We start from the raw sequence: 26,402 nt of genomic DNA, 5'->3' as shown, positions 1-26,402 counted from the left end.
ATGCGTTCTTCAACAACCGGCGTTCGATGACCAACTATGGCGTGCACGAACCAATGTTGAGTATGTGCCGCGTTTTCAATAGTTGTTATTATGTGTTCGATTTTAATGTGTCCCGCGAGAAAAATAAGCGTAGCTTTAAGAGATGTTTGCGTTAATTTTGTGTTTGAAGCAGTTTTGATGTTTAGATATAGAAAATTGTCATTAGGGTAACTATTTTATCTGTTGACAAGTAGAAATAAATAAATAAAAATAAATAAATAAGAATATGCGCCTCCGGAAATATTATCTATATTTCTGAAGATTTCGGCGGGAGGACTTCAGACAAAGAGATTATCAAAATGTCAGGATTCCTGAACATGATTGAACATGGAGATTTTGTTATGGCTGACCGGGGGTTTTTGATTGATGAATTGCTTATGCCTCTTGGGGCATCCGTGGCCTACCCTTCGTTTAAAAAAAAGAATCATCAGCTAGATGCAGTGAACTCTAAAGAATTGTCATCCTTGCGCATACATGTAGAAAGAGTAATCGGAGTACTTCGACAAAAGTTTTTAATTCTGACGGACACTATTCCAATCAGTTTGATCCAAAGGTGGAACAATGATACACCAGCTATTGATCAAATATTGGTTGTAGCTGCAAGTCTGGTAAATCTGTGTCCATCAGTTTTCTCGCAATGATTTTAGATTAAATTGTTATTGTTTGCATGTTTTTTAATCTATTGTGACAATAAATAGTATTTTTATTAAGGTTATCTTTTATTGTCCTTTTATGATATTCTCTTGACTTGTTCCACAACGAACTGACAAACAACTGAAGTAACTGGATCATCCTTCTGACCAACTGATTTATTAATTATTCGGGTCTCGATTTTGTCGCACATTGCCCTATTATATATTTATTGTTTTTTTTTCTTCTTCATTTTTCTAACGTGCTTATACATCATGCTCGATCAATGCATGTACTTACATATTATTTAAGTTATTTATATCAGACTTGTTAGTATACATATGAGACATCAATTCAGGCAAAACAACATTTTTGAAAAAACAAATCGCCTTTTCTTTAAATGCATTCCAAAACTGTTCATTTCGCTTGATTTGGAAAATCAGTGATCTTTTGAGAGACCAGATATAAAAATATCCAAAGGTGGCATTGCAAATATGCACTTGCATTAATGCCTGGAAAAAAAATTTGTGATTAGTGTTTAAGACAATCTCGCCATTACAGTCTTCGATTATATAAGGATCGCTAAGTTGAGTTAGGACTGTTATTATGTCATCGCAGTCACGAGCAGAGAACGGACATTTGACTTCAACGACAATAGTTCCATGGCAACTGCAACGAAAAATGGCATCAGGTGAAGCTCCAAGACACGGTTCTGCATCAGAAATCACCAGACCAGATTTTTCATTGATGATATTGCTGTGCAAGTCAACAATTGAACGATACAGAGCGTTAACTGCAACCTCTTCATATTTTTTTCCATATCTTATAGACGGCGAAGAAAACTTTACGGGATCTGGGTAACACATTCTACGGAGTATTGTTATTGATGGTTTCGAAATAGGAGTATAACAGACTTCTTTGCGGTGATACGGCCAGTGCGGAAAGTTAACTACCATTTGCTATCACTTTGGTCCTGTGTAATGGTTTCAATTTTCTTCAGCATCTCTGGGTCCCTGTTCATATTTTTGTACACGTTTTCAGCCAGACCTCTGAGTTGTTGAAGATTGTACATAGAGTTCTGAGCGTTGTACAGCAGTCGCAGGTTGTAAACCTCTAGGTCCAAACGAATTTCGTTGTCTTTGGAACATGCCAAGCATTTAAAATTTAAACCAGCTTCCCCACAAAATTTTGTTGCTGCGGCAACGTTCAACTCATCGTGTTGGAAGAGCAACTTGACGAGTTACATCAGAAGCATCAGGACACCGGTACGGATATGTACGTATTACTTTCCGACCAAAATCTATATCCCGTATTTTTTGTATAAGTCTGTAGTAATTGAAGTCGGAGGTTTCTTCCAATAAGCTGGTAGATCTGTCACAGAGAGCTGCAGAAAGCAAAAATAATCGTATGAGTAAAGCAAGTGCACAAGATGTAGATGAGTAAGATTACTTGATAGAAAGCGATCAAATGTAATGTCACTCACTTTTTTCTCTAGTATAGCACTTCGGATCCCATCTAACGCAAAAAGAGTAGCTCCAACGTGGCTACAAGCTTCAAGAATTCCTATTGTACAATCACAGTGTGCAGCTAAGATGCATCCGTCTTCCTACACTATAACCCACGGCTGGAGTGGCTTTTCATTTAACGAGAATGAATGATGTACTCTTCCGTGAACTACATACATATCGTGAAGTTTCCGCCCGGAAACATTTTTCACCCACCCATTTAAAAAAAAAACAGCACGGCATCCATTCCTTTAGAACAGTCCTTCGGCATCCCGTAAATGGGTTTTCATCCAGCACCAAGAATTGATAGATTCGGGCGAATGTTACATTTAGGGGAACCTCCTTCTGATTTGTTTTTACGGAATATGAATCGACTCCGCAAAGCTGAATTTTTTGCTGGTAACGATTGGCAACTTCTTAAGAGTTCTGAAATGAAAGTTTTGATTGATAAAAATAGTTCAGCAACTCGTAATTATTTTTTTTTCCAAATTATTTTTTCACTTCTGAACAGCTTGCCATACTTGAAATTTTTGACAGATGCTTGTTTTTTATTTTCCTCGGATTATCACTACTACACTCTCACACTGCGCACCAAAATTATCGGCCGTGAAAATCTCTATAGTCAGTTCTGGCCACACTACTGGCTTCCCGGTCTATAGAGTTCTCTAACACCGTTAGTATTAGTGAGAAGTTTCACTAATACATGCATTTTACTGGTTGAAAATAAAAAAAACAAACCGCTGTCGAGTCGAACACTTTGACAGCTGATTTCGTGGTTGAAAATAATAAACAAATCGATTTTACACGAATACACTAGCAAGGTTGTGTTAGTGAGATCTTGCGTCGTGAAGTCAATTGTTGTTTTCTGCACGGTTAGAAAAAAGTACCTTAAATTAAGTTCTTTTCACTCATCTTGGCACTATAGTGCAGGAACCCAAAAGTAGGTAAAGCGGATTAAAGTTATTTTCATTTACTTGTGTGCAGTTCGTATGGACTTTTCCACTAGCTTTTGAACCAAAAGTAAGTTAGTTATACCCAACAGTAGGTAAATATTATTATACCCAACGTTGGGTTCCCACACTTAACTACCCATGTTGGGTGGTTTTGCTCCTTCTTTTTTGACAACATTAGAAGGAGAAAAGGAGACAAACTAGTCAAAAGTACGTAAAAGTGAACTGACCGCTGGGTACTTTTTTCTTACCGTGTGTGCGTTGGGTAGGAAATGATTACTACGAGTCTACCCTGAAGAAAGTGCGATTCTCAAATGGATCCGTTCCGGCTCATGGCGAGTTCAACCCAAACTCAAATGGCGGCAAAGCGGTCCAGAATTCTGAAAAGCTAAACTTAACAACAGGGAAAAACTTCAACACATCGGCAAGAGAGGTTTCTTATGTTGGTTTGCCTCTATTTGCTTGCCTACACCGTTTGAAAAAAATCATGTTCATTTCTGCAATTTATAGCGCACACGTTATTAACGCTAGATTTTTCGTAAATTTACACGTAATTTCATGTCAATTGAAGCGCGGTATCGCATAAACCAGCAATGTTGTAAACAAGCTTGCAAACCTTTTTTTTTTGTTTGTGCTAAGTATAATTTAAGATAAACGAGAGGTGATTTTACGCGATCATTAGTAATCAGATTTTGTTTTTCTGTGTACAGGGGAAACTACACGATAGGCGAAAATTTCAATCCGATTCTTAAGTCAATCCGCCACGCTTTAGCTCTCCTTAAGGTAACCCTAGGGTTGAAAACCTGTCTTCGATAGAATTACCCCACGCAGCGAGCGTCTTGGGTTATCAAGTCGTCGAGCTGAGAACAGCCCAATTCATCGAACTGAGGCTATGTTTACTTCTGGTGGTGATGGTACGGCCACCAAAAAGTACACTGGAGCGTATCCTAAGGTTAAATGAACTACACAGCTCTATTTCCACCTACCTCTCCTCCACCCCACGATCACCTGCTCCACCTGCAGCCCTTAAACAAAAGGTACCCCCACTCTAAAGCTTACCCTGAAGATTAAAAAGGCACAGGGATAGTTTGTTTGCGACGAAAATAAGATTTAAATGGATCTGGTTAAAACAATTTTAGCAGTGCTCGAAAAGAACAAACAACCTGTACGTTACCATTGGTAAACGTGTGTAGACAGACAAGAATGTTGATTATGGGCTTTTTTTCGATGGAGTATCGAGGGTACATTCCCTGCCGCAAACTTGGGAGGGAACGATGCAATGACCGATGCGGATATAACTCACGATCATTTCCTGAATGGTAGGGTTTGAGTTTTGAAGAACCCTAACCTCCTGAAAATTCCATTACTAGACTGCACTCAGTGTCCCTCGTCGGAACGACGCTATATGACCTACACCATCACCTGGTCAGTCCAATTAGATTAGATAATTTGTAAGATTTGACTACCTATACCCTTGTCCGTACCAAAGGTAATGATCTGCATAAATGCAAGTGACTATGAGAACACTACTATTCCTACCATCGATCGTTATCTTCATGATTGATAAATTACTAAAGTTTAAGAATGCAGTAGTGTGTTATCTGCTACTGCCCCTTTTGTGTTTTTTTTTTTAATTTTTACAATCCTCTCAAGAACTTCATTTAGTAACGATAGACTACAACGGACTGATTTGATAATGTCAAATGACGGTCTATTACATACTCTACCACTTTGACGAAGACGGCAACTCTCTATAGCTTAATTTCGCAAAGATAGACTACAACATCACTTCTAACGACTGATAGTGTAAAATAATTTCTATTTTTTTCCTTTATTTACGTTGTTTTTAGCTATTCGGCTAGTTCATCTCGTAGTGACAAATAACAGAATTTAATATACTGAACAACTTTGCCGAAGACCGAAACTATCCATGACTTCATTTAGCGAAAATAGACATCAGTGCCATCTTTGTGGCACGATCTGTATCTATTGTGATAATGTCAAATAATAGCATTTCACATACAGAATAACTTTGAACGCATCGCTCTTGAGCTACATTTTGAAAAGATAGACTACAATCTCTGCCGCACGACCTGGGTCTAATCTTATAGCGGCAAATAACAGAATTTCACATACTGAACCACTTTTTTGAAGACCGCCAACTCTCTAGAGCTTCATTTCGTAAAGATGGACTACAGCGCCAACTCTGCTAGACGATATGAAACTAATCTTATAATGCCAAATAACAGCATTTTACAAACTGAACATTTTTTCCCAAGACCGCAACTTTTTAGAACTAGTTAGTTATTGATTTAATGAATTATGAGAAAAGTTGCTAAAAATCTTTGAATTGCCCCTTTAGCTTGTCTCCCTTGGCTGTTTTCGCCATCCTCTTACTATGGTGCTGAAAGTGGCCCACACTCTACGTAGAAACTTGCAATATGGCCCGTCATATGCCTTTAGCTGAGCACCACTGGGTTATATTAGTTTCGTTTACAGTTGCTTCACAGCGATATAAATGTGGAAAATCTCAGGAGTTCACCTCTTAGTTTACCTTTTTGTCTACCTAAAATATTCATAAGTATTACAAGCAATGAAGAGTTACTGAACAATCAACAAAGCATCCTATTACACTAGCAACTCCGCAATCTGATGCTATCATAATTTTCAGCAATGTCAGGAATGCTCACGAACCCCCAACATTTGCCAGAAAACTTACTACTAACTCAAGGTATCTTCCAAATTAGCTTCAAAATTGCATTTTTTTTTTTCAAATTCTAAATTCAGTCCTCTATATCCGTAACACGCGCGCAAGGCTCAAACTTTGGTAAACTACTTTTTTTTTAATTAATCTACTATTAAATCAAATATTAAAAATCCATCATCACCATCGTGGCGAACAGAAATAGTTTTAATTATTAAAAAGTCATTATGACAGATACAAGATACATAATTTGTCAATACATAAAAAAATCACTGGATAACTGTTCAAAAGACAGTTTTAACGTGTGAAATGCAGTGTATTTTTAATTCTGTAAGTGTTCCTGAACGTTTGATATGTCTAGGCATCGAATTGAAAACATTTATTCCTTTGAAATATAATGAATTTTGTGAAGCACAAGTCAAGAAATGTGGTGTTCTTATTTCAACCGCGTTTCTAGTATTATATCTATGAAAGACACTTTCTCTTTCAATTCGATCCCACAAATAACCGTTGACCACTTTAAAAATGAACACCATAGTCAAATATACAATTCTTTGCTTCACCGATAACCATTGTAAGGCGTCTAGCATCAAAGTTGAAGAAGTGAATCTATTACATCTCAAAATCAAACGCTTTTTTTTTTTTTTTAACTAGTTCGTTTATTTACTAGGCTCAGTCGTGTGTGACACTTTGCGGAGCCAAAATCAGTAATGTTTGATTTACATTTTAAATAGCAGTATTTCTATGTTAGTATTGGGTACCAATTACTCGTGGCGGGCTCGAGGTTAATAGGTAACAATTTCAATTGGAAGGATCTAGGTAGGAAACTGGTTTCTGAAGCCTCCTTCAGATACTACTCTCGGACGGTTGACCAAATCCTAGCTGGCAGGGGCAAGTAGCACAGGAACAGGAGGATAATAAGACTGGGACACAATGGCGGGAAATTGTTTGGAAAGGAGGGGATAGTCACATCAAACTCTAACATCAGACAAACAAAGGAATTCGTAGATCGCTTGCATGTAGGGAAGATCACGTGTTCCCAATACATCTCTTACTTCACGGAAGGGTTGTCTACCTCGGGCCACTAGGGTATCCAATAGTCGTGCTCTGGAGGCGTCATTACCCGGGCAATACCAAACTGCGTGATCGATGTCATCATAACCGGTTCTGCACCTACATATATTGCTGTCAACGAGGTTTATTCTATAGAGATGTGCGTCTAGCGAGTAGTGGTTGGACATAAGTCTTGACATCACTCGAATGAATCCCCGACTTACATCCAGACCTTTGAACCACGCTCTCGAAGAAACATTTGGAATAATGGAATGTAACAACCGCCCAAGAGAATTATTTGTCCAATCGTTTTGCCAACTTAAAAGAGAACTCTGACGTACTAATGGGAAAAATTCATCATGTGAAATTCTTCTATCATAAATCTCGCCTTGTTGTGCGCCCACCTTTGCGAGAGAGTCTGCCTTCTCATTGCCTGGGATTGAGCAATGTGAGGGGACCCATACAAAGGTAATCATATATGATCTTTCGACCAGCAAACTCATCTGTTCCCTTACCTTTGAAAGGAAATAAGATGAGTGCCTACCTTGTTTCATCGACCGAATAGCCTCAATCGAACTGAGACTATCCGAGAAGATGAAGTAATGGTCTATGGGCATATCGGAAATCATCCCCAATGCGAAGTTGATTGCTGCTAGCTCAGCAACATAAACGGAACAAGGTTCCTGAAGTTTCCGAAAGGCGGTTAAGTATTCATTGAAGACGCCGAAGCCAGTGGATCCATCAATGCGTGATCCATCAGTGAAAAATCTTCTATTGCAATTGACTTGTTGGTACTTTTCAGCAAAAATGCGGGGAATTGAGATAGGTCGAAGTTGATCTGGAACTCCTTGAATAGATTGTTTCATGGAGAGATCATAGCCAATGGGGGAACTGTAGTTAGTAAAGCATACACGAGAGGGGTTATAGCAAGGAAGGCTAATATCCGATGACATATAATTAAGATAGATTCGCACGAATCTAGACTGGATGCTCAATTCGAGCATTTCTTCGAAGTTTTCAATCACAAGGTTGTTACTGACACTACATTTAATCAATATTCTTAATGAGAGCTCCCAGAAACGGTTCTGCAGGGGTTTTACGCCCGCTAGTACCTCTAGGCTCATATTGTGTGTTGAATGCATACAGCCAAGGGCAATACGTAAACAACGATATTGAATGCGTTCCATTTTAATTAGGTGGGTTTTTCTTGCCGAGAGGAAGCAAAAAGAGCCATACTCAAGAACTGAAAGAATAGTCGTTTTATATAGTTTAATGAGGTCTTCCGGGTGAGCACCCCACCATGTCCCGGAAATTGATCGTAGAAAGTTGATCCTTTGTTGACACTTTTGTTTCAAATACGTAATGTGGGTACCCCAAGTGCATTTTGAATCAAACCAGACTCCAAGGTATTTGAAGGTTAAAGATTGGGTAATGTCTCTGCCCAAAAGATTGAGACGCAGTTGGGCTGGGAACCGCTTCCTTGTAAACACTACCAATTCAGTTTTTTGTGGTGAAAACTCGATCCCTAAATTTCTTGCCCAGAGAGACAGATTATTTAGGGAATTTTGCAATGGTCTTTGCAAGATTTCTGCACGTGGACCTCTCGTGGAAACCACGGCATCGTCTGCAAGCTGTCTAAGCGTGCATAGATTATCTAAGCAGTTATCAATATCTTTGACATAGAAATTATAAAGTAAGGGACTTAAACATGAACCTTGGGGTAAGCCCATGTAGCTAATTCTAGAAGTTGTCAGTTGACCTAGTTTGAAGGTCATTTGTTTTTCTGACAGCAAATTATACAAGAAATTATTCAAAATACCGGGTAATCCACTACTGTGCAAATTGTCTGACAGTATGTCTATGGAAACCGAATCAAATGCGCCCTTAATATCCAAAAAGACTGAAGCCAATTGCTCCTTGTGCGCAAAGGCCAGTTGAATATCAGATGAAAGCATCGCTAGACAATCGTTTGTTCCTTTACTCTTCCGGAAACCAAATTGCGTATTTGAAAGTAGATTGTTTGATTCAACCCAATGGTCAAGTCTTAATAGAATCATTTTTTCTAATAATTTCCTCAGGCATGATAACATAGAGATCGAACGGTAAGAATTGTGATCAGACGCTGGTTTCCCAGGCTTTTGAATAGCTATTACTTTAACCTGTCTCCATGCTGGTGGAACTATATTGAATTCCATAAATGAATTATATAGGTTAAGTAATCGTCTTTTAGCGATATCGGGGAGGTTTTTTAGAAGGTCGAATTTGATCATATCGCTTCCCGGAGCAGAGTTATTCGATGAAAGAAGTGCCATTGAAAATTCCAGTATTGTGAATGGTTCATCCAGAGAAACGTTACTTCGGACTGTATCCCGTAAAGTTGGTTGTGCTGGAACAGAATCTGGACAAACCTTTTTAGCGAAGTCGAATATCCATTGGGAGGAGTATTCTTCACTCTCATTGGAAGATGAGCGGTTTCGCATATAGCGAGCCTTTTTCCAAAGCGTTGTCATCGAGGTTTCTCTAGAAAGTCCCTCGATAAAAGTACGCCAGTAGTTTCGTTTCTTTGCTTTTAGTAAGTTTTTAAGCTTTTTTTCAAGCTTTAGATACTTTTCAAAAAGCTCAGATCTTTCATGTCTACGATAATCTTTAAAGGCATTGGATTTCTCAAGATACAACTTTGTGCATTCGTCATCCCAGCCAGGGGTGGCGGGTCTTCTTTTGAGGGATGCACTTGGAACACGTCGTTTCTGAGCTTCTAATGCGCTTTTGTAGATTAGCTCGGTAAAGAAACGATACTCTTCCAGTGGTGGTAGAGGATCGGTAGAATCAATACCAAGAGTTACCGCCGATACAAATTTTTGCCAATCAATGTTCCTCGTGAGGTCAAAAGGAACTTGAATTGACTGATCTGTTTTAAGAAGACCACTTTTGATTGAAATAATAATTGGCAAGTGATCACTACCATGGGGATCATTGATAACCTTCCACAGACAATCTAATGATAGTGAGTTAGAGCACAAAGAAATGTCAAGACGGCTCTCTCGAGCAGGAGGGTTTGCTATACGTGTTGCTTCACCAGTGTTCAAGATAGTCAAGTTGAAATCGTCGCACAAATCATAGAAAATACCCTCTCTATTGTCATCGTATGATTCGCCCCAACCAGTACCGTGTGAGTTCATATCGCCCAGTATTAGAACTGGAGATGGAAGGATATTAACTGAACTCCAAAGCTGACGGCGGTTTATGGAAGTCCTTGGAGGGACATATACAGAAGCTATGCAAAGATCTTTGTTCTTCACATTTATTTGGCAAGCGACAATTTCAATGCCTGAAATTATTGGGATTGAGATTTTATAGAAGGAGTAGCACTTTTTGATCCCCAAAAGTACGCCACCATATGAATCATCTCGGTCCAGGCGGATAATGTTAAAATCGTGGAAGTTTAGTTCATCTTCAGAAGAAAGCCAAGTTTCACAGAGTGCAAATATATCACAATCAGAATTGTGAATCAAATACTTGAACGAGTCTAATTTAGGTATTACACTACGACAGTTCCATTGTAATAAAGTGATCATATCTTGATCCTCACTCGACGAATTATCCATCGAAAGATATGAATTCACCAATGAGGGGCCATGATGCAGTCAATTGCTTGAAGTAGTTTCCGACTATAGGAACAAGCAGGTCAATAAGCCCTCGAAGTGGCGATTCGTCGAGAAAGCCGAGGGCATTCAAAATGTTATCCACAATGTCCTTAAATTTAATCTTTCCTCGCTTGGACGGGAGAGTTTTCTTTGAATTGCGAGTAGACGTGGTGTTTATTTTTGGTAATCTCTTACGATTACCTTTATTAGGTAGCGGCGGGGTGGAAAAGCTGCAGCAAGGATCAGATGGAGCAGCAATTACCGATTTGTTCGGCTTTTTCAATGAATCCCCGCTACCTTCAGATTTTTGCATGCTTTTGAGAGTGGTTTTATTTTTTTTCCGGCGCACTCCCGGGGAGCTAGTCGGCTTCCTTTTACCAGGGGCGTGTACCTCCGGAGACTCACTCTCATCTGCTATGTCAGAGTCCAGTTCATCGGAAGACAAAATCTCAAAAGTGTTTTCATTTTGAGCGGCTGATGCCAACGAAGCAGAGGTTCCATTTTGCAACTTAACCATTTCTGCAAACGTCAACTTGGAGCGTTCTTTTATTGAACGCTTCACATTATTGGTACGCTTCTTGTACGCGGGGCAGTCCTGCAAAGCATGAAGAGGTTCTTTGCCACAGTAAGCACATTTAGTTGCTTCCTGTTGGCAAGCACCCTCCATGTGGTCTTGGCTACATTTGCCACAACGGGGCTTGTTGTCACAAAAAGCAGCTGTGTGTCCCAACTTTTTGCAGTTGGTACAATTGTATACCCTTGGTACAAAAAGTCGCACCGGGAAAAAAACATTTTCAATTTCTAAAAACTTTGGGAGAACAGATCCAGCGAAAGACACCTGTAGTGAGCCTGAAGGGGAATAAGTCTTTTGACCATCTACCGTGGTCGCTGAATACAATATCCTGCAACCCAGAACGTCCACGGTAGATGTTGCAGCATTTTGAAGGCGCCCCATACGTTCCATGACGTCATCACACGTCAGGCTCACTGCAGAGACCACGCCGTCTATCTCCACATCTCGAGATGGGATGTAGACGTAATACTCTTCATTATAACCCTCGTCGTCAGCAATGTCATTTGCGACTTTATATGTGAGTGCAGTTATACGCAGTTTGTTCCGATTGACCTGATGAAATTCGGTCCCCGGGAAACGACGCGTCAACGTTCTTTTAATCCCTAAGAAGTTTAGGGCTTTCTCTTTCTGCCGAAAGTAGACAACCCAAGGCGAAGCAGAAGACGCCTGGTAATGACGCTTTCTAACTTTATCATTGGGAGGCTTGACGCCCCCCTGTGCATCATCCATACGAAATTTAAAACTTTCGTTAGGAAGTAATTAATTTTATTTTAACTTTTTTTGATTTGCGAACCACCCTATGTGGAATCGTTTACTGGGGGAGAGACAGACGATTCACAAGCAAACAGTCAGAGGAATGGGTATACAAAAAAACAGATACGTGCTACTATTTGCCCTTACCGTTTCTACTGCTTATATTGTTGCTGCTCTGCCACAATAGATGCCGGTCGTACACACCGTCCGTGCGGTGGCTCACTGCTTTCTGCTGGTTATTGTTTCCAGTTGTACACACCGTCCGTGTGTTTTGCCGTATGCCGAATTTCGATATCGTCGAAGCGGGTTTTAAAGGTGGACAGTCCGACCGTAGGCTTCGCCAGGATCGGCTGCTTCCTCCAGAAATGCGCGAGTCACCTGAGGCACAAAAACTTTTTCCGGAAAATAACGTTTCGCGGTGAAAAAAACACTTTCAAAGCTATGCCTTGTGACGAGACAACAGACCCTGATGTTGCTCATTCGCTAGCAGAACGAGGAATGAAATCAAACGCTTTATTTTAATCTGCAAGCGCTGTAATCTCGATATTTGTGTTCAAGGAATCAAAAATATCTCCAAATGACAAAATAACAAGCGATCAACGAACCGAATAATAACGCTATGTCAGAAGTGGAAAACAATAATGATATAATCTTCACCGTTCTTTTTCATGACAAGCAGCTCGTGTGACCCAACTCATTCGGGGCGGTAGAAGGAAACGAGCAAATTGTTGGCAAGCTGCTTCACGAAGTAAAGCCGAAGATGATACACGTGTGTTAATGGGAATTTTTTTGTTATGTCTTTTCCCGATTCATATCAAGCTATGTCCTCATCTGTGTATATTGAAACAAAGCAGGCAAGCAATATATCATTATCCTTTTACCACTCGGATCGAGCTTTGTTACAGAGCGAGTTTGTCATGGTAGTCGTAGCAACCGTTTTGTCTGTATCGTTGGTTGCTTTATGTGTTTGGATTCGCTGTTTGTGTTGCATTGGCCAAAAATTAAATTGAAGGGCAAAAGTCTAGATGAGGAGAGATGATTGATTTGTATAGCTGTATTTTACTGGTAATAGCAACATCAGTTGATATAGAATTCCATACTTCTTGGCAATTTTCTTGATGACATTGTCAATGTGAGAGTTGAACCACAGACAAACAGACATAACTCTCACAAGTGGTTCACCGAACAAACATTTTTACGGACAATTTAAAAGTAGTACTGCCACTTGTGGCGCGCATAGTCAATTCCCTTGCGTTTGACGTTTACATACTACCGCCATCTTTTCAGTGTAGTGCCCACCACAGTGTACTCAACAGATGGTGGTTATGTCTTAGCGACGATGTTTTACAGTGTGAAATATTCAATATGTGATGTGTATGTTGACGTTCTCATTTACTCGATTCCGCGAAATTACCATGAATTTAGTTTTACTATATTCAATTTCAACTGCTTATACTTCAACCATCTACTTAGAGAATGCAAATCTTCATTCAAGTGTAAAGCGGCATCATCTTAATCCTCAGCTGCAATGAATAACACAGTATCATCTGCAAAGAGATTATTGTCGTAAAATCGTAAAACACGTCGCAAGTCATTAAGATACATAATAAATAACAGGGGCCCTAATACACTTCCCTGGGGCACTCCAAGGTTATTACCCACGGGACTTGAAACAAAATCATTCAAGTTGAGTTCTGTCAGACAAATAGCTTTCGAACCATTTATATGCAGTACTCGTAATTCCAAAGCGTTTGTTTGATCTTAACAATAAGGGCCTAGAAATTGTTTCAAAACCGCTCTTAAGATAAAAAAACTGCAACAATCATATCTTTACACTCCAAGTTATTTTTCCACTTAGCTAATACCAAATTCAACGTGGTTTCACAAGAATAACCTTCTCGATATCCCGATTGTTCTGGTATCAACAAACTATTACTATTTAAATACTCCACCAGCTGGCCTTTCACAACAAGTTCTAAAAATTTCTCTAATGTGTGCAACATGTTGATGGGACGAAACTCTTCGGCTTTAATCGTTCCAGCAACTTTTTGAATCAAATATCCCCTATTTGATGGAGATGATTTGAAACCATCCATATGCTCTCAAACGCAAAAATCCACTGGCTATCTCAAAAAGGTTAAGCTAAAGCAGATGCACACACACCCACCGATGTTGCGACGATGTTACCCTTCCTGCCCAACGTGTCATTTTTTTTTATTTGTATCCTCCACTCATTTGATGACATGATATTTTCATAAATTCATATACGTGACCAGATATATCATATGTCACCATTAGCGGGTAGGACAAAGCGGAAGCATGAACCTTCCCTGCTACACAGAAACGGCACGGATTCTGATGGACGCATCTAGGAAGTTGGATGTGAGAGTCACATTTTTACGCGTTAACTCACTCGATAATGGTTGGCAGGCTAATCCCGGGGGATCCACGCAGAATGGGAAAGGACTCGGTACTGTCGTTGCTGAGGGGGGAGGAAGGCATAGACGAATCCAAAATTCGTTGTGGTTGAAATAGGTTGGCAAATGATTTGTGCTTTGCGATATTTTGAAGCAAGTTAATCGATTTAGTTGAGCTGATTTATGCAGGCCACATTGATTTAGTGGAAAAAATAAAAGTACAATATGGTAACACCGTAGAACTCAAAAACATTTTGAAATTTGAACAGCTCTATTGGGACATTAAAGTCATGGCCGGAACTCTTGTACTAGCTAGATCCTTGTTTTCACTTCTATTCCCGGTTGACAGACTCAGACACAGTGTACTCAACCTCACTCTACTATAGGTATTAGGGTGGTTCAAAATAACGATTTTGCTCCACCCCGCTCAATCGATCCTAAATCAGGTTCTGATAATTCTTCCAAAATTTAAGCTCATTTGGTTACGATATCATGCTGCACTGAATCTTTGAAGTTTATACGAAAATTACAATGGGAAAAGTGAACTTGTCGTTGTCAGCGTTCTAGCCTTTTTCCATGGTGATTTAGGGATAAGATTGCTATCTGCGCTTAAGTGAAACGATCTCAGCAACAACTTTGTTTAAAAACAAAACTGAAATTTTTTACGAAATGTTGAGAATCACTATATCGTCTGAACGTCAAGAAAATTATTGATTTATTTTCAACTTGATATCTTTCTTTTATCATAAAAGATAAATCACTACTTTCAGTGCAGCACTGGAAAGTGTCCGTATAAAAAAAGGCTGACTAGGCTGTAATTCGTGATTCAATAAGTTTAAAAAGTCCATTAATGGTTGCTTTACAGTACTTTTATTAAAAATTCAAAGTTACAGCATTAGACGGTTGAACCTTCCTCTTTATGGAGCACATCAGCGCCCGCACAGTGGAAACGGACACGGAATTAGCGCATTTCTTCCATTTTGCCCGTACTTGCTGGTTGTCCTTGACTGCCCCGCCGCTTTGTCGAAGTCGCTGCTTTGAAATTGCCCAGTTTTTTTTTTCGATTGGTTGAAATTCCGGGAAATTCGGAGGATTCATTAGCTTGGGGACAAAATCGAACTTGTTGGCAGCATACCACTCCAGAACCACCTTGGAGCTGGGCAAATCGGGCCAAAAGATGACTTTGCCCCTATGCTTGCGGATGAACGGCAATACACGCTTTTTCAGGCATTCTTCGATGTAAACTTGCGATGTCATCGTCGAGGATGTGACGGATGGTTCCGTTTTCAGACCACAACTGCAAATCGCTCGCCAAAGCATGGCCTTCTTCGCGAACTTATCGGCAAACATGAACTTGAATCTTCCCGGCACATCCCCACGTCCAGTCGCGATGCAAACATTTTGACCGGGAAGCTGCTTAAAATCGAGTTTGACGTATGTTTCGTCGTCGATAAAAATGCAGCTCTTGTGTTTCGTCAAAACACGGTCGTACAAGAGCCTTGCACGCTTTTTAGCCACGGAATTCTGCTTCATGTGCCGATTCGGATGTTTACTGGCTTTGTAAGACTTGTATCCTTCCCTGGCAGGGATGTTCCGCACCGTTTGAAAGTTGGTGTTGTACCTTCTGGCCACATCTCGGATCGAAAGACCGGGGTTGGCTTTAACGCACCTCAACACCTTGCTGCGCAGCTGACGATCCCTGGTTCCAGTTTTTTCCGTAGGTCCGCTGATTGCTTTCCACACTCAGGGTTTCCTTGTAGGTTTTGAGCTCTCGACAAACTGTTGTTTTCGACATCTTCAGCAGTTTGGATGTCATAAAAATATCATCTTCCTAATTATATAGGGGAAATGGCTCTAATGTTAGCATATGGATTTAAGATTGGGCCCATCACTAAAAATTTGCTATTTATCAATTTTATCTAGATAAACGCGTCATTGGGACGGTACTAATGGATAATTTTGGTTGCTATTGAAAATTTAGTCAATTGCTGAATTTATGCATGGGCCCAAATTAAGGGCATTTAGGCCGACATTACATCCATTTACCCTACATATTAACTTATTATCGTGACGTCCATTTTAAAAGTGGTATTTAGTAAAGCTGTAAAGCTGTAGCTGAGCAATTTTATTATAAAACCCGAAAGTAATCTCAACCATAAATCAATATGGTGAAAACGTTAGGACGTGGGGACGAGGCGTGACCAAAAAGTTCACTTTTCCCATAGTAAGTCCCATACAAACTTCAGTGCATTATGAGATCGCAAATGAGCATAAATTTTGGGAGAGTGATCAGAACCTCAGAGCAAAATCGATATTCTGAACCACCCTAATGGGTATCCCTTTTGAGTTATACAGGACAGAGCGTCATCCCGCGTCGTGAACCTGACTGGACGTAGACTTGACTGGAGCGACAACCCACTCGTTGTTCATGTCCGGTCTACACTAGTGCTGGTTCATATGCTGATTTATCATAATGTTTAATAATAAATATTAATCAGCTGCGAAAAATTGTTTACATCATGCTTGGTTATCCCAATATTGTGCACCACAAGCTCACCAGCACTAGTAAATTAGCATAAGTGTAAACCGGGCGTCAAAGTGGCTCCGGATAACGAAGAGTGTACGTACGCACATAGGTGTTGATGTAATTAATTGTCTCATTAGACTGTGGTAGTCTGATGGTATGAAAATCGACAAATGGCTTGATGGTGTCATTGCTGCCATTTTTCCCGGTCCTTTTTTTCATACACGCTTCCCAGTTGGGTTTCATACGGGATAAAAAGGATCCCGCTTGGGAGTGCAATTAGACTCTTAGAACGGGACGCAAAACGATGATGTAGGTACGGGATGGGATACTTTTTGACATTATAATGTACTCGGGTAGAGTAAATTCTAAGCCGAAAAATATTTATTCAAATCCAGAGTAAGGAAACATAAATGAGGAGCAAATTGCGCAATCTACGAGTGTTTCCGCAAAGCAGTCAACCGTATATTGTGCCAATGACTGAAAGCAAAGTGTAACGAATTTGTTGGAAAAACTTGACTTCCGCAACTCAGATCTTGAGACTAGCGAACTTTAGTTCAGTGGTGAACAAAAGCAGGGTTCTTGAAAAGGACAAGGCATTTATCCATCTTGTGAGTGAGCAACACAAATCCCAGACGCCAGGTTTGAAGACATGTCTTCATTTTGAAGACATTTGAGATTCCGTAAAGTCAGTTTCTCCAGTAGACATTTTGAAGATATTTCATGTTTTGTGAATGTTTGAAGACATGTTGAACTTGAAGAAGACTTCCGATAGCTTTTATAAATTTCAAACAGGCATGTGAAGTTTTTTGCTATAGGCATGAAGATATTGAATTCATATTTTAAGCTTCTTCTTGAAACTAATATTGTAAAAAAATATCATTTAAACAGAGCAATAGAATTCAATTGGGTTCTTTAAGGGTATTGAGGTAAATGCATATTCGTAATCTGCATTGAAAATGGAACCAAAACCCTAAATTTCATCGATTTTGGTAAACTGGAACTATTTTAAATAAGTACGATTACATTTGCAAAATCACCTTATTAGCGCCCTTCGGTGTCACTTTTTATGGTATCGGTTCACAAGTTCCGGATTTAAAGGGTGATACGGTCAAAATTTGGTCAAGGGAAAACGCGTGTAAATCGGTGAAATCGTTTATTTAAAAAATCAAATTAAATTTCTTTTTCAAGTTCAATTACACAGCAAAAAAATAATTTTGATATCACGTCAAAGTGGATGCACTACAATCATGTCGAAAATATGGTGTAATATTACTTGCTAAAAAGGACAAAATTATCATTAATACAATGCATGAACTGACATTACGCTGCTTTTACTGCATTTGTTTATTTATTTGGTCATAAAAATTACATGAAATTTTCGACATGATTGTAGTGCATCCACTTTGATGTGATATCAAAATTATTTTTTTGCTGTGTAGTATAAAATTCAGGAAAAATATTCAGTTGGGCTTCCGCTTTTCCAAATCCGAATTGCCGGGCCTTACGCTTGACCCCTGCCATCAGATTTTGTACAGCCACCTTGTCCACCTTCTTCGCCGCAGAAAGCCAGTTTGCCTTGAACTGCTGCTCGTCCTTAGCAGTTTTTTTTTGGTCTTCTTTAGGTTCCGCTTGACAATAGCCCAGTATTTCTCAATTGGGCGGAGCTCTGGCGTGTTGGGAGGGTTCTTGTCCTTGGGAACCACCTGCACGTTGTTGGCGGCGTACCACTCCATGGCCTTTTTACCGTAATGGCAAGATGCCAAATCCGGCCAAAACAGTACGGAACAACCGTGTTTCTTCAGGAAAGGCAGCAGACGTTTATTCAAACACTCTTTCACGTAAATTTCTTGGTTGACAGTCCCGGAAGCTATGAAAATGCTGCTTTTCAAGCCACAGGTACAGATGGCTTGCCAAACCAGATATTTCTTTGCGAACTTTGACAGTTTCATGTGCTTGAAAACATCTGCTACCTTTCCCCTTCCTTTTGCCGTATAAAACTCCTGTCCCGGAAGCTGCTTGTAGTCGGCTTTGACGTAGGTTTCGTCGTCCATTACCACGCAGTCAAACTTCGTCAGCATCGTCGTGTACAGCCTCTGGGATCGCGCTTTGGCCGTCGTATTTTGTTTATCATCGCGATTTGGAGTCACTACCTTCTTGTAAGTCGATAGTCCGGCTCGTTTTTTGGCTCGATGCACGGTTGTAGACGATACACCCAGCTTATTTGCGGCATCTCGGAGAGAGAGGTTAGGGTTTCGCTTGAAACTACCGGCAACTCTCTTTGTCGTCTCAGCGGCTTCCGGTTTTCGATTTCCCCCCGATCCAGACTTCCTGGCTGTCGACAAACGTTCCCCAAACACTTTAATTACATTTGTAACGGTTGATTTGGCAACTTTTAGCGATTTTGCCAACTTTGCGTGCGAGTAGCTCGGATTTTCGCGATGCGCGAGCAAAATTTTGATACGCTGCTCTTCTTGCTTGGACGGCATTTTGACAACTGAAGAGTGAATTCCAAAATCAAAATAGGAGCAACATTCTACACACACACACCTTCAAAATGAGGGGTGTTCAGGTTTTTTAAATGCAAAATTGAAAGAAATACGTCAAGTTGATATTGACCAATTTTTGACCGTATCACCCTTTACTGCCGGATAAATTGTTGGGTAAATCTAATCATGCGGCACCTGAAAATGAACGAAAATAGAAAATGTAGGTCATGTATGACCCACATAGACACATTGAACGTATTTGGACATATTTTGATGCAGCAGACATTGTCCAGGCCTGGGCCTCAGTAACAACTCCAGGACAATTTGGAGGACCTAGAACATCTCATATACATTAATATAAGTCATGCGTGATACACATATACACTATGAATTTATTTGAATATATTTTGATGCATCAAACATTCCCGAGTCTGAGTTGATCTTGCATAATAAATAATCCGGACTCCAAGACGATTTGGAGAATCTGGAACATCTGATATTCATGACAGTAGGTCATGTGTGATCCGCATAGACAATACAAATGTTTATGGACATATTTCGATGCATTGTCTGAGAACATCCGATCTACACATACATTTACATAGACATGTATATTGTAAATTGTATGGCAAGCGCAAAGATATTTTATGCCTAGGAAAAAAGAATAAATTTCCTACCCGAGAGATTTCCTTGAACGGACCGAGAATCGAGCTCACCACCTACGGCTGTTAAAAGCCATTCGCAATGCTGAGTTTCAAAATTGGTTTAAACTACTCGACAGTTCTTAATTTTAAAACGGTCAATAATGAAACTGCAACACGATCAGCACAGTTACAAAACGTTTTAGGTATTCATCCCTACATATGTGTGCGTGTGCAAAGTTTGTTTGCTTCGGTGATTTTAGTACGAACAGAGAAAGTGATTCTGATTCAAGAATGTTTCCTGGAACAAGTTGTTTACAACAACATAATCCAGTGTCAGGTAACGAGTTCCAACCACGAGAAAAGGTCCCGGACGATACTGCTGTCAAAACATGCAGGGTGGTCACTGAACCAGGTGGCTGGAGGTGGCTGGGTTCAATTCCCGGTCCGATTTCCCTGGGCATAGAAGCATAGAGGTAACTCTAAGACAAGAAGGTCCCGAAGAAACGTGCTCAACTTTTTAGCTCAGCTCTGGTACTATCTTCGGTCCTAAGCTAATCGATACACCCCTCGAAACATAGGAAAATCCACGAGCTCCTCATTTTATCTGTCAAACTTTCATAGCGAATCAAACAAACATAGCGAAGTACTAGAATTTCGACTAGAATGGGATACGTTAATCGATTTGCTTGAGACCAATAGGCTAATCAGGTAGTGAGCAAATTTTAAATCGTTAGTTTCGTATTGATTGTTGATAGAAGTATGATTGGACTTGCCACACAATTATACCAATGCAAAAATGGTACAGGCATCGAAAGCTCTCAATTAATAACTGTGGAAGTGCATCTAGAACACTAAGTTGAGAGCACGCTATAAGCTAATATGCGATATGCAATAAGCTTGAAATGCGAAGAAGAAGAAGATATCACGAGAAAATCTCTAAAAGACGGAATCCGAATTGTTGGACAGTTGAAGTTCTTCAGAATCATCCTGAAGTATTGAAAATATAAGTTAAGAAGTTATTGGAGAACTATTAACACCTGAAGGCTTTGCAATAATTTCTGAGACACCTAGAGAATCTCTGATAAAGGGTGTACCGTTTAAAAGCCGCACACACAAAATTCTTTCTCAAAAATTCAAGTTTTTATCCGATTATCACCAAATTTTCAGGGGGTAAAAAAAACAATTAAAATTAGTAATGGCAGCATTTATTTAATTTATTTTCCCTTTATATCCGAATGCGCAAATTAACGTAATGATTAGTTTTTCTCAGCCTTCACTCAAGTTAGATCCATTGTTTTAAAGGGCGAACACGAAATTATTGCGACACCGAAAATGTTATGCCAATTTTCTTATAATGTTTAGAATCAAACCAAAATTTTAGGGTAGTTTTATACATATATTTACTTCAAAAATCAAAAGAAAAGTTAATCGATGGAGCCTTGATTGTAAAATTGAACGCATTTTCGCTTGATGCCCTCCATCAAAGTCTTTACAGTGTCATCCGGTACCAGTTTCTCAGTTTTTTTCCATTTTCTTAACATGTCCTTCTCGTCTTTGACTGTCTTCTTGCTCTTCCGAAGTTCCCGCTTCATTATTGCCCAGTACTGCTCCACCGCGCGCAGCTCCGGACAGTTTGGCGGATTCATGTCCTTTGGAACAAAATGGACAGAATTGGCCTCATACCACTCCAGGACACTTTTAGAATAGTGGCATGATGCCAAATCTGGCCAAAATAGCGGAGCTTCGTCGTGCTGCTGCAAGAACGGTAAAAGGCGCTTCTCGAGGCACTCAGATTTGTAGATCTCGCCATTTACTGTGCCCTTTGTCACGAAAGGCTCACTCCTCAGTCCGCAAGAGCAGATGGCCTGCCAAATGAGATATTTGGAGGCGAACTTCGACATTTTCTTCTTCTTCAATTTGTCGTCCACATCGAACTTGCTCTTGCCGGTGAAAAACTCCAACCCCGGAATTTGCTTAAAATCGGCTTTTATATACGTTTCGTCGTCCATCACACAGCAGCCATATTTTGTCAGCATCTTCTCGTAGAGCTTCCGTGCCCGAGTTTTAGCCGTCGATTGTTGCCGCTCATCGCGGTTTGGGAAGTTCTGTACCTTGTATGTATGTAGTCCAGCTCTCTTCTTTGCATTCTGGACGTAGCTCTGCGACATGCCGATCTTTTTAGCCAAATCACGGCTTGAGACGTTGGGATTTGCTTTAATCATCCGCTTCACCTTTCCCTCCGTCTTTTTGTTCTCCGGTCCCGGTTTTCTTCCAGCTCCTTTGCCGTGGTCCAACGTCAACCACTCTTGGAACCGCTTCAACACTCTGGAGACGCTTGAATGGTGAATGTTCAACATTTTTCCCAACTGCCGGTGCGACAGGTCAGGAAATTCCAGGTGTTTGGAAAGAATTTGTTCTCTCAACTCGCGTTGGTTCACCTCCATTTTCGTTGAATCGAAAAACATGACTTCGAGTTTGACAGCATGTATACAATACACATCAATAATAAAGTGTGCAAAATTTGGTTGATTTTTACCCAATGGTAAAAAAGTTATGCCCTGTTGAATGTGTCGCAATAATTTCGTGTTCGCCCTTTAAATAAGATAAATTTATTTTCAGATCGTGAATATTTGAATATATGACATCATTAGATTTACATAATAATAATACGCTTTTTTTCAGTTTTCATTCATGCGGGATGTATGGATTTTAATTATTTAAGCTTGCTTTCAGCTCTTCGATGATGAAACACCTCTAGGATTATATTATAATATTTCATTTATATTATTAAATTTTGCATTTATATTATAAATATTCACTTTTTCAGCTTAGAGATGAACTAGCCTACAGAAGTTAAAGTTAAGTTAAAGTTAAGTTAAAGTTAAGTTAAAGTTAAGTTAAAGTTAAGTTAAAGTTAAGTTAAAGTTAAGTTAAAGTTAAGTTAAAGTTAAGTTAAAGTTAAGTTAAAGTTAAGTTAAAGTTAAGTTAAAGTTAAGTTAAAGTTAAGTTAAAGTTAAGTTAAAGTTAAGTTAAAGTTAAGTTAAAGTTAAGTTAAAGTTAAGTTAAAGTTAAGTTAAAGTTAAGTTAAAGTTAAGTTAAAGTTAAGTTAAAGTTAAGTTAAAGTTAAGTTAAAGTTAAGTTAAAGTTAAGTTAAAGTTAAGTTAAAGTTAAGTTAAAGTTAAGTTAAAGTTAAGTTAAAGTTAAGTTAAAGTTAAGTTAAAGTTAAGTTAAAGTTAAGTTAAAGTTAAGTTAAAGTTAAGTTAAAGTTAAGTTAAAGTTAAGTTAAAGTTAAGTTAAAGTTAAGTTAAAGTTAAGTTAAAGTTAAGTTAAAGTTAAGTTAAAGTTAAGTTAAAGTTATGTTAAAGTTAAATTAAAATAAAGTTAAAGTTCAATTAAATATAATTTTATATTCTGTTTATACTCAGGAGTGCGTTTATGTGTTAGTGTACCTATTATAAATCACTACAATCAGCTTTAGTTTACCAAAAACGATCCCTGCTGCTGCAACCCTTTCCCCACATCCAACATCCCAGTGATTTCTCGTGGAAGCTCAGAGGATTTCTCGGTTTCCTTCACAGCGAGTATCACGTCAACACATTCCTTCCCATTCCCTATTGGACCTGCATTCGGACACGGCCGGCGCTGGTATTGCTAAATATTAGATCTTCAGTTTTTATGCATTGAGCATGAATGTTAGTCCCAAACATGTGTAATTGCCGCTGATCTGGTAATAGCAGAGTAGCAACCGTGGGCGGTCAATAATGCTAATGTTAATGCTGATGCTTTATCCGAATGCGCGAAGGTTGGCCTTAACTTCGGGCGTTCGGTTTCCGTTTAAAGGCCCCAACCACGCGTTTGTGATCGTTCTGGTTGACCTGACGGCTTTTTTTTTCAGGAATTTCGCTTCCGATCAACAGTCAGATGTTCTTCGAACCGTTTTATGATACCAGACACCGTGGAATTCGCGATTCCCAACTTTTTTTTTCCGATGGCACGTTTTCTCAAAGTACTCGTGCAAAACTTTTTCACGCACGCACTGTTCTTTTGACGCCATTTTGAAAACTTTTGCGCACCTGATGAAATCAACTCACAGAGTGTAAACAATACACTTTAAACTATGTCTACGCAATTAAATTTATCCAACGGATCAAAAGATAGAGAAATTTGAGTGTGTGCGGATTTTAAACGATACACTCTTTATTTGATCATCCTGAAATATTGAGAAAATATCATGAAAGTATTGAAAACCTATGCGTACCCGAAGGCCTTTGGAATAATTTATGAGACACCTGGTAACAGAGAGAATCTCTGAGAGACGTTATTTGAATGTTGGACAGTTGAAGATCTTCACAATAATAGTTGATCATCCAGAAGTATTAAAAAAATCCAAAGAAGTTTCTGGAGAGCTAATCTGATCAGATATGATCACCTGAAGGTCTTTGGTATAATTTCTAAGTCACGTGGTGTAGATGAATAGCGTTCGTTTTGAATATCTCCGTTGTGAAGTACGAGCGAAACGAACAAATGAGTTCATTATGCATCAACAAATACGCTTTTGTTCATATTCACCACTGCTTGATTATCCAACCCAAAATTGTCAAAATCAGAAGCGATCCTCAAAAGAAAAATAATCAAATTCATTTTGGGCAAAATGATTATTTTGAATATTGTCGATTTCAGAGCCTAAAACCTCGACTCAGCATGAGGCAATAATTTTCCATCAATCTGTAAAGAGGTTTCGAATGGGTAATAACAAAATAAACTGTGTAAAACCGGAATTAGTTAGAACAAGTAAAAACGCAGTTATTTATTCCACACTCAACTTTTATTTTTTTTTTAATGACATGTAACATGACAGTTAAGTGTCACATTGTACAAAGCCATCAACTCCGCTTTTGTCGAGGACAACGCCATAGTTTGATGCTTGTGCGTCATCCATCCCACAGTGCAACCGAAGATCTTGAATATACCACCGCTTACGGATCGTCGATCAGCCGGATCGTTAGCCCAGTCTGCATCGCTGAACACTTCCAACAATGGTGCATCCTGATCCCTTCTGAACACTAAACTCCAGTCGAGCTTTCCCTTGATATACCGAAAGATCCTCTTCAAATGAGCCCAATGATCATCCATGGGGCAGCTTTGGTATTGACTGAAGAAGTTGACAGCTGCAGCTAAATCCGGTCTAATCGTCAGGGAAGCGTATGTTAGGCATCCCACCAGCTCGCGATAAGGTTTCACAGTTCGCTTTTCTTCTTCACCCTTCGGCAACTTCAATCGCGCTTCGATAGGAGTATTGACTGGTCTGCAATTCTCCATTCGGAATCTCTTCAACAGCTCTTCCAGGTACTGGCGTTGACTAAACTTTGTCACACCAGCCGTCATATCGCGTGCGATCTGTATTCCTAGAAAACAGCTGATCCTGCCCACATCTGGCATCTCGAATTCTCTGGAAAGACACTTCTTCACGGCTTCAACTGCCTTCAACGAGCTACACGCAATCACCATCTCCTTACCGAACTTCCGTGTATACAAGCATTGATCACTATCACTTCGCTTGAAGCTCAACGACCGGCTACAAAATTATGGTAACGGTTATTCCATGCTCGTGACGATTGCTTGAGTCCGTATATCGACTTCTCCAGATGGCAAACCAAATCTTTTCCTTCTTCAAACCTTTCTGGCTGTACCATCAAGATCTCTTCATTTAAAGTTCCGTTCAGGAAAGCCGTGCATACGTCCATCTGGACTTCCATATTATCCCGATTGGCCAAAGCAAAAACAGCCCGCAACGTGTCTAATTTGGCCACTGGAGAGTATGTCTCGTTATAATCGAAGGCATGCTTCTGGCTAAAGCCCCTCGCAACCAAGCGAGCCGTGTATCGATCGGGTTGTCCATTGACTCCACGTTTCACTTTGAAAACTCATTTATTAATAATCGGTACACGTTTTTTCGGCAGTTTGGTCAATGTCCAGGTTTTGTTTTTCCGCAAACTCTCCATCTCCTCGTTGATCGCCGCCTGCCATTTGTTTACTTCGTAATCACGCTGCCACCTGGGGGCATTTCGATCTCGATTCTTGCTCTTCCAATTGATTTTCTTCACCAAAACTGGCTAACTCATCATCGCCATCAGATTCTTCGACTTCATCATTTTCGTCCGCTTCTTCATAGACAAGTTCATTTTCTTCATCAGCCACTTCGCGAAAGAAAGTATCACTACTAGCCTTCTGCTGTACTTCCACTTTGAAGTACTCATTTTCATTGAAATAAACGTCACGAACGTGCACGATCTTTCGAGACCGCAGATCCCACACGCGATACCCATTGTGGGAGTAGCCAACGAACATTCCCTTCCACTTACCCTGGCTTACTTCCCTCCCACAACTGAAATGGTGTCACGTCTGTTTCCACCGCACTAGAGGGATTCCGATTGATTAAGTATGCTGCCGCTTGGATTGCCTTCTTGAAATAACTT

General features: G+C 39.7%; 1 pseudogene; it reads right to left on the bottom strand.

The window, feature by feature from the left end:
- Positions 1 to 1,969: 1,969 nt before the first annotated feature.
- LOC135702821 (uncharacterized) lies at positions 1,970 to 25,311 on the bottom strand (annotated as a pseudogene).
- Positions 25,312 to 26,402: the final 1,091 nt, after the last annotated feature.

Source organism: Ochlerotatus camptorhynchus, unplaced genomic scaffold (assembly GCF_037179485.1).
Source record: "Ochlerotatus camptorhynchus isolate MF236.1 unplaced genomic scaffold, CSIRO-AGI_Acam_v1.1 ptg000200l, whole genome shotgun sequence".
Classification (NCBI taxonomy): domain Eukaryota; kingdom Metazoa; phylum Arthropoda; class Insecta; order Diptera; family Culicidae; genus Ochlerotatus; species Ochlerotatus camptorhynchus.
Note: the sequence above shows the minus strand (reverse complement) of the source record. Positions and strands in the feature narration are given on the sequence as shown.